The sequence below is a fragment of the Jaculus jaculus genome, chromosome 4, assembly GCF_020740685.1.
Source record: "Jaculus jaculus isolate mJacJac1 chromosome 4, mJacJac1.mat.Y.cur, whole genome shotgun sequence".
Classification (NCBI taxonomy): Eukaryota; Metazoa; Chordata; class Mammalia; order Rodentia; family Dipodidae; genus Jaculus; species Jaculus jaculus.
In genome coordinates this window covers 80,889,209-80,906,658 of record NC_059105.1, presented here as the reverse complement: position 1 = coordinate 80,906,658, position 17,450 = coordinate 80,889,209, and the positions used below count along the sequence as shown (strand labels likewise).

Sequence of the window (17,450 nt, the reverse complement as noted above, 5' to 3'; positions counted from 1 at the left end):
CACCACTGTAATGATCAAAAACTGATGGATAAAGAAGAGAGAAGACTTAACATGCAGATCTTCCTCATGAACAAATTCCACAAGTCTTTTCGTGAAAAGAAAAATGAGACCTGCATCATCAGAAGCTCTCTAAAGTCAAGAAACCTGCATCAGCCAGAATCATATCTATGTTAAAACAGCTACTTATTATAAACAAAATAATTTGGATCAATTATAGTGGAGCCAGGAGAAATTTTTCTTTGAAGAGGATCCATCAGTGGGCTTGGGAAGATGGCTTGGTTGGCAAAGCACTTGCCATGCAAATATGAGGACCTGAGTTCAGATGGTGAGAACTCATGTAAATGCTGACTATGGCAGCCCACCTGTCATTCCACCAACTGGGAGGCAGAGATAGTGGATATCTAGTGTTCATTGGCTCACTAGAGTAGCTGAATGGGGTGAGCTCTAGGTTCAGTGAGACACCCTGTCTTAATGCATAAGGTGAAAAGTGATAGAGGGAGACACTTCATGTCAACCTCTAAGCTCAACAAGGATGACCATACATGTACATGTGCACCAGCACACGTGCCCACACACATGCAAACATACACACACATGTACCTGCAAAACAGATGGTTCATTAGTTATTCCAATGTAAGGAACACCAGCAAAACAATTCAGGTGTGGTGTGGTGCCCACTTGTAATCCCAGCATCCTGAAGGCTAAGGCAGGAGGGTGGCAAGCAAGGCCAGCCTAGGCTACATAGCCAAGACTTTTCTCAATAAATAAATAAATAAATAACAAAAAGGGAAAGCATTTGAGAGTGAAGGTTACTTAGGCATTTATAAATATAGCCACTTGAATACACCAGGATCAAGAGGATCATGAGCAAAAATGCCAGAGGTCATAAAATATAAAGTGAATGGTTGTGTCATTTCTATTCATATAATAGCAAGGACTGAAACTAATTTCAGAAAGCATAGGAAATCAGGCAAAGAAATAGAGGACAGAAGTCCTGCTCCTCTTTAAAGATTTCAGAATAATGAAAGATCTTTGAAGAGCTTTCCAAAGAAATAGCCAGAGGCTTTCAAGAATAAAACAGATATCGCTGCAGAAACATTTCAGGGAACACATGCACAGACAAATAAAACAAAGGTGAAGACCCTGGGGCAGATAGAGAGAAATCAAAGAACACATGAAACAGAATGGGAGAATGAGGGCAGAAAAGGGTCACATGAGAACAAAATGCTTCCTTCTGCCAGCTGAGGTCCAGGAAGAGAGGGTATTGTTAGAAGATTAAAATGGGCAAAACAAGGAGGCATGTGAAGAGAGCTACATGTAGTCAAGTGCAAAGAAGACTGAGCAGTTATCTTGGATATGGGTAGACCAAGAAATAGCAATCAGACAGCCGGCATCCTGGGTCAAGTGGCTCTTCTTGAGCTGAACCTTGAAGCAGGAAAGCACTCCTGGATCTGGCAGACGGGCTGTTTAGTTGTTCCAGGCTTTTAAGTGTGAGCAAATACCTGTTTCCAATAGCAGACAATCAGGAGCAAGTTGAAGTGTCCTGTCTAGTGGCACATAAAGCTGGCTGCAATACCTCCCTCCCTCCCTCCCCAAAAAAGTAGCCATCAAGTGCTAGACAGCCCTATCTTTATAAGCATGCACTGGGAGTCGTCTGTAGATTTCCCACAATAACAGAATTCTAGACAAGATAAAAGCAAGTAAATAAGTTATCTGGGGCTGATGTGCAATGAGATAGATGGATGGATGGATGGATGGATGGATGGATGGATGGATAGATAGATCGATATAATGTTTAGCAGAGGAAAAGGACAATGGAAGTGGGAGATGGAGAGGAGGGTGGTGCTGTGGCCACATAGGAATTTGTTGAAAAATATACATGAAGGTTGGAGAGATGGTTTAGCAGATAAGGCCCTTGCCTGTGAAGCCTAAGGACCCATGTTCAACTCGCCTCATAAGGCAGAAGCAAAGGTGAGGCAAGCGCAAGGTCACATATGCCCACTAGGTGGCGCAAGCATCTGGCATTCGATAGCAGCGGCTGAAGCCCTGGCGTGACAATTCTCTCTTTTTGTCTCTTTCACTCTCTCTAAAATAAAAATAAGGGCTGGAGATATGGCTTAGCGGTTGAGCGCTTGCCTGTGAAGCCTAAGGACGCCGGTTCGAGGCTCAATTCCCCAGGACCCACGTTAGTCAGATGCACAAGGGGGCGCACGTATCTGGAGTTCATTTGCAATGGCTGGAGGCCCTGGCACACCCATTCTCTCTCTCTTTCTCTATCTGCCTCTTTCTCTCTCTGTCTGTCATTCTCAAATAAATAAATAAACAAATAAACTTTTAAAACATAAAAATAATAAAAATAAAAATACATATATGCTTACAGACACATTTATTTATTTATCTTTGCTATGCTCCATTGTGCCCATAACCCAAACAAACACATCACAGAAAGAATGAGGATGGCAGAAATCAGTCTGTTTTACTGTACCAGAATGAAGAAGGCTCAGTATTGCCACATCGTCAGAGTCTGTGCAAAAGCAATCTGAAATATAGAGAATTTCAGTGAAACCTCCTGATTTTAATATATTGGCTCAACATTTTTTTGGTAGGAAGAATATTGAAACAGGGTCTCACTTACTGGAAGTTAACGAGACCTCCAGTTAAACTGAAACTCACTATGTAGTCCAGGCTGGACTTGAACTCACAGTTCTCCATCCTCTGCCTCCCAAATGCTGGGATTACAAGCATGTGACACCTGGCCATCAGCTTCATTTTGCAGTGATCATGATTGAACATGAGACCTCATGCATGCTAGGCAAGCATTGTAAGTGTTGTATCACTGAGTTATGGCCTCAGATCTAACTTTAAAAAATATTTTATTTATTGGCGAGGGGGCAAGAAATGGCAGATAGAGAGAGAGAATGAGCACGCCAGGGATTGTCGCTACTGCGAACAAACTCTAGATACATGCATCACCTTGGGCATCGGGTTTACATGGGTACTGAGGAATTGAACCTGGGTACTTGGGCTTCACAGGCAAGTGCATTAACCACTAGGCAATCTCTCCTACCCAGCTCTAACTTTTTGTCTTTTGTTATTTTTTATAACTGTGTACTGTGTGGACCAAGCAATTCTACTTATTTGTTTTTCATCTATTTATGTGCGTGTATGTGTGTGTATGCCAACCGTAGTATCTTGACACTGCAAACAAACTCCAGATGCATGGACCATTTTGTATCCTGTTTTATGAATACACTGGGGAAGCAAACCTGGGCTAGCAGGCTCTGCAAACCAGTGTCTGCAGCTGCTGAACTATTCCCCCAGCACTAGAGAAATAACTCAAGTCTACATGCCCACGTATTCGATTTGGCGCACGGGCCACCATTTTGTACACATGAACCTAAGTTCCAGCAGAGGAGGTCTAGGGAAGAAACTAACAAGGCTACAACAATGAAAGAGAATAACCGGCTTTAGGCAGCAGCCCTGTTCGGATTCCTCTGGAAGGTTCCATCTGGCAGTTACTAGAAGGCTTACTCCAGGACTGACAGAACTGCACACAAGTTACTAGGCACCAATAGCAGGAAATCTGCTAATATTGATGGTATGGCTAGAGCATAAGGCGAGGCCTACAAGGAGTTTAACTTCAAGGTTGAGAAAGTGTAAAATAATAGCTATCATTTATTGAGAATTTCCTATATGCCAGAGACTGTCCATCTATCTAATTCTTCCAGCAGCCCATTTTACAAACATGAAAGGCTTGTTCACAGAAGTTAAGACCCACCACCCATGCCCTGGGTTTTTATTTATATTCTTTTCTTGTGACCAGAAATCTTTCTACTACTCTTTTGTGGTCAAGATATTCACAGTAATATTATGTATAATATGTTAAAGCTAGTAAGTGAACAAGAATTCCACTCAGAAAGTGAAAACTTGTGTTCATACAAAAACTGTTACACAAAAGTTCATAGAAGCATTCTTCATAATCATCCCAAATTGGAAACCTTTCCTGTACCTAGCAAGTGATGAGTGTGTAAATAAGCTACAGTGTCTGTGCCTAGAATATTCCTTGACAATGAAAGCAAATGAAAGTGCTTGGGGCATAGCCCAGTGATAGAGTGTGCTTAGTGTGCCTATGGCCCTGGGTTGGAGTCCCAGCACCAAAAACACAAACAAATGAGTGTACTGATACCTACCATAATGTGGATGAGTGTTGAGAACATTCTGTCAAGTGCAGGAAGCCAGAAACAAAGGACCATATATTGTTGCATTCATATGAGAAGTCCCATAAAAGAATTGGAGAGATGGCTCAGTGGTTGAGGCACCCAAGTTCAATTCCCTAGTACCCACATAAAGCCAGATGCACAAAATCGTACGTGCATTTGGAGTTTGTTTGCAGTGGCTGGAGACCCTGATGCACCCATATTTATTCTCTCTCTCTCTCTCCTTGCTAATAACTACATTTTTTTTAAGTCCTGGAGAGGCACATCTACAGAGCTGGTCAGTGAAGTGGTGGTCGCCTGGAGAGCATGGCAGAAGCTAATGGTGTCATTTTTAAAACTAAATAGTTTAGGGCATCTTTGAGGATGACGAACATGTTCTCAAATTGATGAGACTTCTGGTTGTACAGCTCTGAGAAAACACTAAAAATCATTGGATCATGCTCTTAAATAGCTGAAATTACATCAGATATCAATTTTCTCAGTAAAGCCATTATAAAACAAAGCTACAGAGACAATGGCTTTTGAAACATGAGTCATGTGTTCACTAAATACACACGGAAGATAGTAAGGCTTGGCACTGATTTTATATATCCCAGCTTCCTCACCACCCAAACTGAAGGCAAATCTCCAGGGCTGATACCCTGGGCACTGCAGCCAGGCTCTGCCTCTAGCCTTAGGCTAAATAGGCAGCTGCAAAGGTATTCCTAAGGCCTGGGCCCCAGCTAGAAGGCGTCATACTTCACAAGAATAACTTGAGCACATCACATACAGCATCACGCATTTCCAAGGCAGTCATGAGAAGGGTATAATTGTCATCCCCAGTGGTAGAATGAGAAAATGCATATGGTGATGACATCTTACTAAATAATATTTGTGGCAGAGCCAGTGTGCAAACCCAAATGGCACAGCTAAGACTTTTCACAACAAGCCTCCTCTCAAGGTCACATGACTCTTAACAATGGACCCCATGCTCCCACGCAGTATTACCACGAATTGCAATACTCATATGATTGGTATGGTACATTCTAAGTATGGTATTCATCCACTCTTTCACCAACTGTTAACCAGAGCTTTCTGGAAGATAATTTAGCAAGATATATCAAAAGTTATTTCAGCCTGGCATGGTGGTGCACGTCTTGAACCCCAGCATTCAGGAGGCAGAGGTAGGAGGATCACCACGAGTTCGAGGCCACCCTGAGACTACAAAGTGAATTCCAGGTCAGCCTGAGCTACAGTGAGACCCTACCTCAAAAAAACAACAAAAAAAAGTTATTGCAGCCAGACATGGTTGTGCACACCTTTATCCTAGCACTTGGGAGGCAGAGGCAGGAGCATCTCTGTGAGTCTGAGGCCAGCCTGAGACTACAGAATGAGTGTGTAAAAAAAAAAAAAAGTTATTTTAAAGGGAGGAGCTGTGGAGGTGTGTGTGGTTTAGTGGTTGAATGCTTGCCTAGAATATGTGGATATGCCAGGGTCTCTGGTTACTGCAATCCAATGCTTGCCTGGCTTTATGTGAGTGACTGGGGAATTGAACCCAGGCAGGCAGACTTTGCAAGTACCTTTAAGTGCTGAGCCATCTCCCCAGGCCCCCTGAAATACTTTTTTGTTTTGTTTTCAAGGCAAGTACTCACTCTAGCCCAGGCCGACCTGTAACTCACTCTGTAGTCCCAGGCTGGCCTCAAACTCAGGGTGAACCTCCTATCTCTGCCTTGCAAGTGCTGGGATTCAAGGTGTGCACCACCATGCCTGCTTTGACATACTTTTTATAAATACTAGATGTGGAATTGCACAGCACTGTCTCAAAGCAGGCAAGGCAGCGGTGAGGCTCAGAGTCTTTGCCATGGCTACTGGCGCTACCTTTCTCTTTCAGCTAGAGGCAAAGCAAGCAGCTGGTCCAGACCCAACTGTATTTAGCACAGCTGCTGATGGAAGCAAACAAGTGGATTGCAACAAGGTGCTATTTATGTTTTTAAATTACTTTTAGACAAGGTGTAATTGAAGAATCTTCTCCAAACTCCACTGCAGAACTATAATAGAAATCTGTACAACTGACTTCCTCATGTAGAACTTGCGGGGAGCTGCTGGCTTTGGGAGATGAATAGCTCAGTGTGTGCCACAGGAAAGAGAAACAAATCTACTGGAAACTGACTAATGGGCGACATAAAAGTGTTTAATAAGCTCCACACAGCGCACTTAGTTGATCTCCTCAGTGATGATGGTAGATTGTACAATGGCCATTTTGTACAGTGTGCAAATTAAGAAGGTCTTATGTCCAGGAAATATTGTATTTACATTGTATCACTATAAATTCTGAAGTTGATAGCTGTACAATGGTTCTATTCTTTAAAAAAATATATACTAAAATTTTTGGAGCTAGGATGACAAGATCTCAGATGGCGCTGACATGAAATTGGTTATAAAAAGAAAGAGAGAGAGAGATAGGTGATCTTGAAAGAGGTAAAATGTTACCAAGAAGTGCATTCATGAGGGAAAGAAAACATTTGGGCCTTTGTGCTACTTTTACTTGTATAGTTGTTTAAAGATATTTTAATTTATTTATTTGCATGCAGAGACAAAGAGAAGAGAGACAGACAGAGAGAAAGGGTGTGTCAGGGACTCTAGCCACTGCAAATGAACTCCAGGTGCATGCACTACTTTGTGCAGCTGGCTTTACATGGGTCCTAGGGAATCTAACCCGGGTCATTAGGCTTTTCAGGCAAGCGCCTTAACTCTCCAGCCCTTGTTTAGCACTATAAATAATTGAAATTTAGGGCTAGGGAAGTGGCTCATTTGATAAAATGCTTGCCACATAAGTGTGAGGATGGGAGTTTGAACCCCCAACAGGTGGGTATGTCAGCCTGCAGCTCCTCCCGCCAACCTGGCTAGCGAAACTGGCTGACTCAGACAGCTCTGGGCTCAACTCAATAAGTAAGGTGGAGAACAGGCAAAGAAGACACCTGAAATTAACCTCTGGCTTCCACATGCACCTGCACTTCACACACACTCATGCACCCACACACATGTGAGCACACATACATATTCACGCAAACAAAAAAATTGAAATCATTTAAAAATCAAGTGTGGAAAAACAGCTTCTCAGGCTGCACAGATGGCTCAGCAGTCAAAGGTGCTTGCCTATAAAGCCCGACAGCCTCGGTACAATTCCCCAGTACCCACATAAAGCCGAATGGAGTTTCTTTGCAGTGGTAGGAAGCCCTAGAGTGCTCTCTGTCTCTTCCTTTCACTCTCTCAATTACTTAATATTTTAAAATACAGATTCTCCAGGCCAGAAAGTAAGAATACAGTAACTTCTCAAACAGTAGACAGCACATTAGGAGTATTACTGGCTTACACCTTGTTGTAGTCAGCTTCACACTGCTGGGATGAACATCCAAGCCAGACACAGCTTACGGGAGCCTAAGATTTATTTCAAGGGAAAGTTCCATAGATGGGGGAAGAAGCTGCTTCCATATTTCCAAGCAGAGAGGGCTTGGCTGGAGGATGGCTTAGCGGTTAAGGCACTTGCCTGCCAAGCCAAAGAACCCAGATTTGATTCCCCAGAACCCATGTTAGCCAGATGCACAAGGGGGCACACATGTCTGGAGTTTGTTTGCAGTGGCCAGAGGCCCTGGCACACCCATTCTCTCTCTCTTTCTCCCTCCTTCCCTCCCTCTTTCTCTGTCAAATGAATAAAAGTAAAATAAAATATTTAAAAAACACCTGAGGGCTGGAGAGATGGCTCAGGGGTTAAGGCATTGCCTGTGAAGCCCAAGGACCCATGTTTGACTCTCCAGGTCCCACATAAGCCAGACACACAAAGTGATGCAAGTGTGCAAGGTTGAATATGCGCACAAAGTGCCACATGTGTCTGCAGTTCAAGTGGAATGGCTAGCGACCCTGACATACCAGTTCTCTCTCTCTCTCTCATAAAAAGTACAAAAAATAAAATCTGAATTTTGAGGAGACATACACTCAAATTACCACACACCTCCGATAACTTCATTTTCTCATTGTCACTTTAGCTGATAATATATTTTCATGACTCAAAATCCAAATACTATAAAAAGGAAGAGACTGAGTGAGAAGCGTCACTTATCCCCATCCCTCTGGACTTCCTCACATGCTACAGATAACTGTATGTATTCCTTGCTGATGTTTCTCTCCAGGGATTACCTGTGCACATATGAATATATCACCCTTCCTTTTCTTAGAGCAATGGCACCTGCTGACCATGCCATTCCGTAAGAGGCTTTGCCACCCAGGACTGCATTCTGTGGCTCCTGTCACTCTGCCATCACTGTTGGATGCCATCACCGCCCAGGAAGAGATGCTCACACTAGCTGCTCCTCTCTGTTTACACAGAAAGGACAGTGACCCTGAGAATTGGCAATGGATTAAATAAACTGCACTTCACACATGACTAGAAAAGTCAACGTCTAGGGTTGTCAAAGGTCAAATCCAAAGGTCTAGAAAGGTTTTAAAATATTCCAACTGATTTTTAACATAAAGGGAACCTAAAACTTCAAATATTTTTCTTGAAAGTAGACTGAGAAGCTGGATGGACTTACATTGCCATTAGTTCTTCCTGCCCCTTTAGACAGCACGTGTGGTGAGTCCCTGCGCTTTGTTGTACATGACTCTGGCCCAGTGCTGCCACAGGAGATTAGATTACTAAAGAAAGCTTTCTAAATGCTGAGATCATTATAACCAAATGAAAACAAAATATTTTGCTGCCTGCCGTGCAATCACACTCAATTCCATAGGTATTCATTAGGCCTTGTGCAAACTGCTGAGTTTTAAAAAGTGAATGAGGCCAGGTGTGGTGGCGCACACCTTTAACCCCAGCACTGGGGAGGCAGAGGTAGGAGGATCGCCGTGACTTCGAGGCCACCCTGAGACTCCATAGTGAATTCCAGGTCAGCCTGGGCCAGAGTGAGACCCTACCATGAAAAGCAAAACAAAAATGGATGGACACTGGTCCTAATCTCTGGGTGTTCACAAATACATCTCTCAAGGTGGATTGCTATGGTTACCCAAGCAGGAGCAAAATATTACAAGAGTACAAAGGCAGGGGCTCACTGTTCTTCATTGAAGAAAAGGAGCCAAGGCAAACAGAGCAGCCACCTGAGCAGAAAAGAAAAGGAGAGCAGCACTGAAGGGAAGGTGATGCGCCATCTCCCACCCCCCAGCAGGAGCGAGGAAACACCAGGCCGCTCCGTGGGGAGAGAGTTCCAGTAAGGAAACAGTGGAAGACGTGGTGATGGAGGGGACAGCCCTGCGTGGCCTGCCGGGGAACTTAGCTTCCTCTGAGAAGCGGCTGCAGGAAGGAATTTGATCAGCTTTGACTTCTGGAAGGTTCCTTCTGGCTTGGATATACAGGACCCTTTTGAGGAATCACCCTCATAGACACGCTGAAAGATGTGCTTCCATGGTGATTCTGAATCCAGTCAAGTTGACAGTTAACCATGAGACAAAGAAAACCTTACAGAATGTTCATATGGAAAGAAAAAATGTACAAGATTATTCAAAGACAAGGAAACATGTGGACAAGTGTTCAAGGCAGTATTGCTTATGGTAGAGAAATGTTAAAATAACTTTTTATTTTTATCAGCAAGCTATGGATTTGAAAATGATTTCAAATTCTGGAGTGGAAACTGAGTGTGGTGGTGCCTGCCTGCATATCCCAGCACTCGGGAGGCAACGGCCAAAGGACCACTAGTTCCAGGCCAGCCTGGACTACATGGTGAGACTACATTTCAAAAGCAAAACAAGGATGGATCCTTCAAAGATGGGCATAGGACTATAAAGGGAGAATTTTTCATACTGTATACTTATTTTTACTCAGCACAGCAATTTTAAAAAGTTTTATTAAGCCCAGCATGGTGAATCACACCTTTAATCTTAGCACATGGGAAGCTAAGGTAGGAGGATTGCTATGAGTTTAAGGCCAGCCTAGTCTACAAAGTAAGTTACCAGTGAGTTTGGGCTAGAGCAAGACTCTGTCTCCACACCCCTCCCCCCGCAAAAAAAAAAAAAAAATCAGCACACTTGGCACTAGAGAAATGGCTTAGTAGTTAAAGACACTTGCTTGCAAAGCCTTGTGGCCCAGGTTCAATTCCCCAGCACCATGTAAAGCCATTCATGGGCCAGACTCACTTGCAACATCAAGAGATGCTGCCTCTCAAAGATGGTGAAACCCAAACAGCTCTTCTGACCTCCACCTGCATGTAATAGTGAATGCCCCCACATATATATATATATATATATATATATATATATATATATATATATATATACATACACACACACACATACATACATATATATGTATATATATATGTGTATATATAGACACACACATACATACACATACATTACATACATATATATACACACATAAATAAACATTGTTTAAAATTTTTATTAATATATTTGAGAGAGAGACAGAGATAATGGTACACCAAGGTTTCCTGCTACTGCAAACAAACTTAAGACACATGCACCATCCTGTATGTCTCACTTGATGTGGGTACTAGGGAATTGACCTCTGGCCAACAGGCTTTATAAGCAAGTGCCTTTAACTTCTGAATCATCTCCCCAGTCCAGTAAATAAATTAGAATTTTTTGATTTTTAATAAATAGAATACTTAATCATGGAATACTTGTAAGCCAGTAAAAGAGAATTGATCCATAAATATTAACACAAAAAGCTCTTTTGTTGTTGTTGTTGTTGTTTGAGGTAGGGTCTTGCTCCATCCCAGGCTGACCTGGAATTCACTATGTTCAAAAGCATTTTAAAGCACTGTTCAGTAGAAAATGATAAATAGTATAGCAACATGCAATCCCAGTTTTAGGAAAACACAATACAGGTGTGTGTGTGTGTGTGTGTGTGTGTGTGTGTGTGTGTGTGTGTGTGTGTTTGGGGGTGTATCTGCGTAACAATAGGTCAAGAAGATGTCTATGAAATATTTAACAGTAATGTAATGGGGCTGGTGTATTGGCTTTCAAGCAGTGGTTTCAGTTTGGGTTTGTAGAGGAGTTTGTTAAATAGCTTGAAACATATCATTTCTGTAATTATATTTTTTTAAAACTTTTAAGATCTGAAGAGATTGATCAACAGTTAAGCATTTGTTTGCAAAGCCTGATGGCTTGGGTTTGAGTCCCCAGGACCCATGTAATACCAGATGCACAAGGTGGCACATGTCTGGAGTTTATTTGCAGAGGCAGTAGGCCCTAGCATGGCCATGTTCATTCCCTCGGTCTCTGCCTCTTTCTCTCTGTCTCTCTCATAAATAAACAATAAAGTTTTAAAACAGTGTGACTGAAGTGATTGCTTTAACCACAAGGAGGAGTCCTATCCTATCCTCTGAAATTGAGGCAAGAATTATCATCTGGTGAAAATCTAGGAAATGAGTGTCACAGGGGGTAGAGAGTTCAAGGAACAAAGTCAGGAATAGCTTGTACGTGGAAAAACAAAAGACAGCCTTTGGAACTGAACGTCAAGTGTTCCTGGGTTCCCTCAGGTCTGAACAAGGCAGCAATGCATAAAATTGTCAGCAGGGGGCGCCAGCAAGCTGGGGAGTGGATTATCCAATGTGGATCATTGCGACATCCCAGTGTCACCAAGCTTCAATGACACACAAATAGCTTTTTAAATAAAATTTCCCCAGTAAAATAACTAGCAGCCAGTAACATAGTCTTTCACACACTGCCCATATCAAATCTGGCAACCACGGCTGGGGTGACAAGTAAGGGAGGTAGAAGGGAATACACATATTAATTCTTTTCTCCTAAAACTACTGTATAACTCAAGAGAAATTTATAACTTCTTTTTTGACAGGGTCTCCCTATGAGCCCAGGCTGGCCTCACACTTGTGACCTCAACCTCGGGGTGCTTGGATTATAGGTGTGTGTCACCATGTTGCACTATGCCTCCAATTTTTATGGCCAGCCATCTTTTAACTCACTGAACCTTGTTTGAGGGAGGTGTTACATGGTTTAGAACAAGAAAAAATATATATATACATATATACATCGATTGGATGTGATGCATGAAATAAGCCTTTTAAAGAGAACAAAGCAGAAAGCAGTCGTTTTGAAATGCAAGCTTTCAACAGCAAGAGAGGTTCTTGAGAGATAAAGAGTCGTTTGAATTCTAAAAATTTCTTAAATAGTAGCCAGCTCTCTCAGATCCTGTAAGGAAAGATATTCTGCCAAATAAGAAGAGTTTGAGCAATGGATTGGAAGGGGCAATCTGAGAAGACGAAAGGGTACTAAAGGAGAGTGGCTGGAAGTGGGGTTCATGGCCAGCCTCGTTTATGACCTTGCCAGCATCTGCATTAAGTACCAACTTTAATGGGACAGTCTCAGCAGAAAGATGGCCTGGACCAGCCTCTCCTCTCACAGGTTTCTCTGGCTCTTGAGAGGTCTAGAGGATTCCAGGGGTCTCAGAGAAGATGGGCGTGAGCTGAAAGGACAGTCCAGTAAGCCGCCATGGTGAGGGCCTCAGTGGCCCTGTGGCTGGCGCTGCTAGATGTCACAGAAGACCTCGGGGAAGTCTGCGGGGATATGTGGGCTGTGGCAGCCTGTTGATGCGGGATTCGGGGTTTCAGGAGGGGTCTCCCAGACTTATGAACCCCAATTTGGGGTCCTTATCCTTTTTAAAAAAAGAATTGATAAAAATGAACTCAAGAAGGATAAATTATGAATTATTGAGTTAACTTGGGGAAAAACTGTAGGATTTATTTAAGGGAACCTGGGGTCTAGGAAGTGGCTGGACAGAGTCATAAGCACATGGAAGACAGGAAACACACTGGTGGGGAAGCCACAGCATAGTTCACGAGGTTCATTTAAGAGAAATGCGCGCCTAGGAAGAGGCTGGAACAGAGCCACAAGCAGGTGGAAGATAATAGGATCTATGTAGAGAGATTTAGGAGAAACGCACATTCGTGTGGAAGCCACAGCATCCATCTTGAGTCTCCCATGGAAGATAGTTAAGAGCAAGCGGTGATGATTAAAGAAGAGGAGAGAGTTCCAAAACAGACCAGGCGATGCAGGTGAGAAGCGGGTAGTCAAGAGAATTACACCCATAAAATGTATTCTTTTGTCCAGCTCTGGTATGTAAGGGGAAGACCTGATTGGTTTGCAGATTCAAAGGGTTGACCCCCAAAGGCCAGCCCACCTAGGTAGTGTGCTGCCCTGTGGAGGCAGCAGGGGGCGCTGCAGCTCTTATGGCTAAAACTATATCAGACCTGATTGCCATTCCTGCCAAAGACTGGGTCTCTTTGGGCCCCTGTCCCTAGCTGAAACTGCCTAAAAGAAGCTAGCTTTCTCCTCAATCTCCTTACTGTGACCCCAGGGCGACCGGCCAAGCAGTGAGAACAGGCACCGCAGGTGATTCCGAGGCCTATTGAGATTGCAGCACGACTGAACCCGTGCTAGCTTTTGCCTGGCTTGTGGGGAGGACCGGGTCAATGAGGACCGGTGTGAAAGAACTGGATGCGGTGGCCCACGCCAATAATCCCAGTACTTGGGAGTTAAGAGACAGGAGAGCAACATAGCAAGTTTGTGATCAGCCTGAGACACATGAGCCCTTGTCTCAACATATAAACGTGTGTGTGTGTGTGTGTGTGTGTGTGTGTGTGTGTGTGTGCATTTCAGCTACTCAGAGAACAAACTAAACTCACATGGGGTATGTGCAATAAAGGGCACCCCAAAATTAAGGTGTATTCTTCTGCTCCCTCAGAAACATGGTAAGAGACAGCAGATCAGGGAAGGGGGCCTTGGTCATACAAGATGGTGAAGGGGGGCAGTGATTTCTCCTTTTCCCTGGACTGGAGGAATTTTCCCACCAGGTAGCTTTGGTGTGAAAGCTTGACAAACTTCCTGAGAGCCTTGCAGCATTGTATCACCATAAACCAGTCAGTGCCTCTCACTTTCACTCAAGCCGACCAATCACATACTCCAGCCAGGCAGACTTGCCCCTGTCAATAAAGGTTCAGTTCCCATGGAAATTGTCGGGTTTTCCAGCTCTGGAAGTGCCCCCCCAACTCACACCCCAACACCCCCTTCCCCGTGAGGAGCTTGCTTTGCTTTCTTTCCCTTTTCTTTTCCTCTTACTCTAAAATAAACCTTATTCTTTCAAAATCCTTTCCTGGGACTGGAGAGATGCTTAGTGGTTAAGGCACTTGCCCATGAAGCCTAAGGACCTAGGTTCCATTCCCCGGGACCCATGTAAGTCAGATGGTGGTGCATGCATCTGGAGTTCACTTCCAGTGACTGGCTGAGGCCCTGGCACACCCATTCTCTATCTGCCTCTTCCTCTCTCTCTCTCCCTCTCTCTCTCCTCCTCCCTCCCTTCCTCTCTCTGCCTTAGATAAATAAATAAAAATATTTAAAATAAATAAAATACTTTCTGCCTCTTAATTGGCAGATAAAGCATACCCAAACCCTTAAAAGGTAAGACCTTCTTCCTCTCCCTCTATAAAACCTTAAAGCAAGGCTAAGGCGATGATTCAGTGATTAAAGGTGCATGTTTGCAAAGCCAGCTCCTGCAGGTTCAGTTCCGCAGCACCCACGTAAAGCCAGATGCAAAAAGTGTCACATGTGTCTGTGTCTGGCATTTGTTTTCAAACCACTCATACACTCGTGTGCAAATAAATAAAGCTGAAATATTTTACAAAAGCCAAAACAAGGAGAAGGGCACAAGGTTGTTGCACAAGTCACCAAGGACAAGAATACAGTGGGTCACACATAGGATGGGGCCAATCAGGCGCCAAAGTCTTGAATGAAGCCAGAGGGTCTTCAGACACTGGGCAGGCACTTCATGCACGCAATTCGCTGATGGGCACACACCACACAGCTGGACGGTCGTCCCATGTAGCCCTATAGGTAAGGTTGCATTGAGCTATGAGTTTAGGGTTCTTAAAGTAGGAGCCTGTAAAGTGTGCATAAACAACACACATTAGCTATTTTCCTCCCATGTGTCTCACTGCAGCAAAACTGGAACCCACATGTACAGTGTTACCTCTGCACCACTCTGTTTCCTGTCCAACACACAACCTATGAAATGTCTCCCTCCCAGTCCTTCAGCTGACAAGGAAAGTCAGCAATCTTGGGAGGTTTTGTTTCTGGGCAGTTGGAGGTAGGAAGGGGCCACTGGGCTGCCTATATTGAGTTTTTTGCCTGACATGCAGTGAGATTGCAGAGACAGCTTTTTTTTTTTTTTTCAACATAAATGTCTTTTCCTCTTTAATCTCCTGAGAAAATGAACCCAGGAATGATTTTTTAAAGCTTGTTTTCATTTTCCCTGTGCCAAACTAAGTATTCCTGAGAGAAAACAGACCTTTCCAGAGAGCCAGACTCAGGGCTCAAGGTATCAAATTCTGAGTGACATTTTCTGAGTTAACATTTTCTTTAGTGAGGGGAGGAAAACCAGGCTCTGAGAGCACCCATGTTGACTCCTAGTTAATCTTTAGTTTTACAGCCTACTCGGCTGCCCTTTCTTCTTAATGATCTAAGTATCTGGTACGAAGCTTTCCTTTCAAATAAACTGAAAGGCCTGGCTTTATTCTGTGTTGCACTTGACAGCTAAATATTTATGCAGAGTATGAGGAAAGGCGGAAAGGCAGTACTGGTTGAGGTAAATGCCTCAGGTGCTATTGAAGATGGTGATAAGAGTTACTACTTTACCAACGCTCTAGAGTGAAGGAGGGTCACTCGTTTTAATAATTTTCACTTTGCTTTGCTCATGAGGCCGTCTACAAGATGGAGGCTGCCTTAGATCAAGTCCAGGAGTATGTAAGGTGGGGAAGCCCTTAGAAAACCAGCAGTTGGTGTAAGTGACTCAGGCTTAATGGGCTGTGCAGAGAGGGGGATGGTATGTCATGAGAAAGCCACGAATCCTGGTCCTGCAGGCATACATTGACACCATGTAGCATGTGCTGAGCAGGAAGGCTCCAACACTAAACCAGGTATGCTGTCTACCGACTTCCTTATTGCTACTATAACCAGTTACCACAGACTTAGTAGCCAAAAGCACGTGCATGTGCACGCACACATGAGATCCACTATCTTAAACTTCTGGAGACCAGAGGTCCACAAATGGGCCTCACAAGCTAAAATCGAGGTGTTCACAGATCTGTTTTCCTTTCTAAAGGCTTTGGAAGCGGACTACCTTCTAGAAGCAATGTGCATCCCTGTATCTTTAAAACCCGTCTCTCCATTTTCTGACATTAAATCTCCTGTTCTGGACTCTCTTTTATAAGGGCCTTTGTGAACACACTGAATCGAGATGATCAAATAATCATCCGAAGATCTTAATCCCACTGGCAAGTCCCTCTGGTTATGTGAGGTAGGTGGCAAGCAAGCTGCAGGGCTTTGGGGACTAGGACCCAGGTGGGTTTCAGCCTCCCACGCCAGGACCAAGGCAGGCGTTCTCAAAGCCAGGGACGACTCTGGAGTTCAGTCATCACCTCAAGCATAAGCCCCACCTGGGCTGTTAGAACTCGGGGCTTCGGCAGCCGCCTGTACCACTTGCTCTGGTCACTGATCTACTTCATCCTCAGCACAAGAGCACCACGTCCGCAGAGGAATTTCAGCCCCGATGTCAAGGACGAGGTAAATAGGTATGAGTGACATAATCAGCACGTACCTTCATTTTGGCTTGCCGTTGTCTTTTCAAAGCTTGACGGAGGAAGCGGTAACCCTGCTCCCGCCTCCAAGAGTGTGTCTCCGGGGGGTGGGGCTGTGCTGGGCTCATGCAGAACAATGCTGGGAATGCTAGGATGTTTGGCATCCCAGCCCTTTGCTCGATAAATGCCTGGTGCATCCTCCCCACAAACCACTGTGACAATCAAAACACACTCCCACCCATTTCCTAATGACCCCTACTTAGGGAGCTGGGCCAGAAAGCAAGCAGGCCCGCGCTTATCTTCCTCAGGGAGTGACTGCTTTAATTCTGTTGGTCACATGCATACACTCCCTTCAGACACAAAGAACGTCTGCTCAGCTGTAAAACTCAAACTCAAGGGATAGGACAACTCTAGGGACCTGTGGTGAGGAAGGGATTGCCAACCTCTGCAACCCCTCCCTCCATATGACCAGCTTGCATAATCACACTGGGGAGGTGGAGGCAGGAGGATCAGCTCAAGGTCATTCTCAGTTACATGGTGAACTTGAGGCCTGCCTGTGTTACCTGAGACCCTGATTCAAACAAGAGAAGCAGAAGTGAAG

At 44.1% G+C, this 17,450-nt stretch overlaps 1 long non-coding RNA gene across 1 annotated transcript in view; it reads right to left on the bottom strand.

The window, feature by feature from the left end:
• The window catches only part of LOC123460160, a 58,108-nt gene extending 41,089 nt beyond the window's left edge, over positions 1 to 17,019 (bottom strand). Inside the window, exon 1 of the long non-coding RNA XR_006636822.1 lies at positions 16,870 to 17,019. This is a non-coding gene — a long non-coding RNA (uncharacterized LOC123460160). The remainder of the gene's footprint in view (positions 1 to 16,869) is intronic.
• Between the last annotated feature and the right edge of the window lie 431 nt (positions 17,020 to 17,450).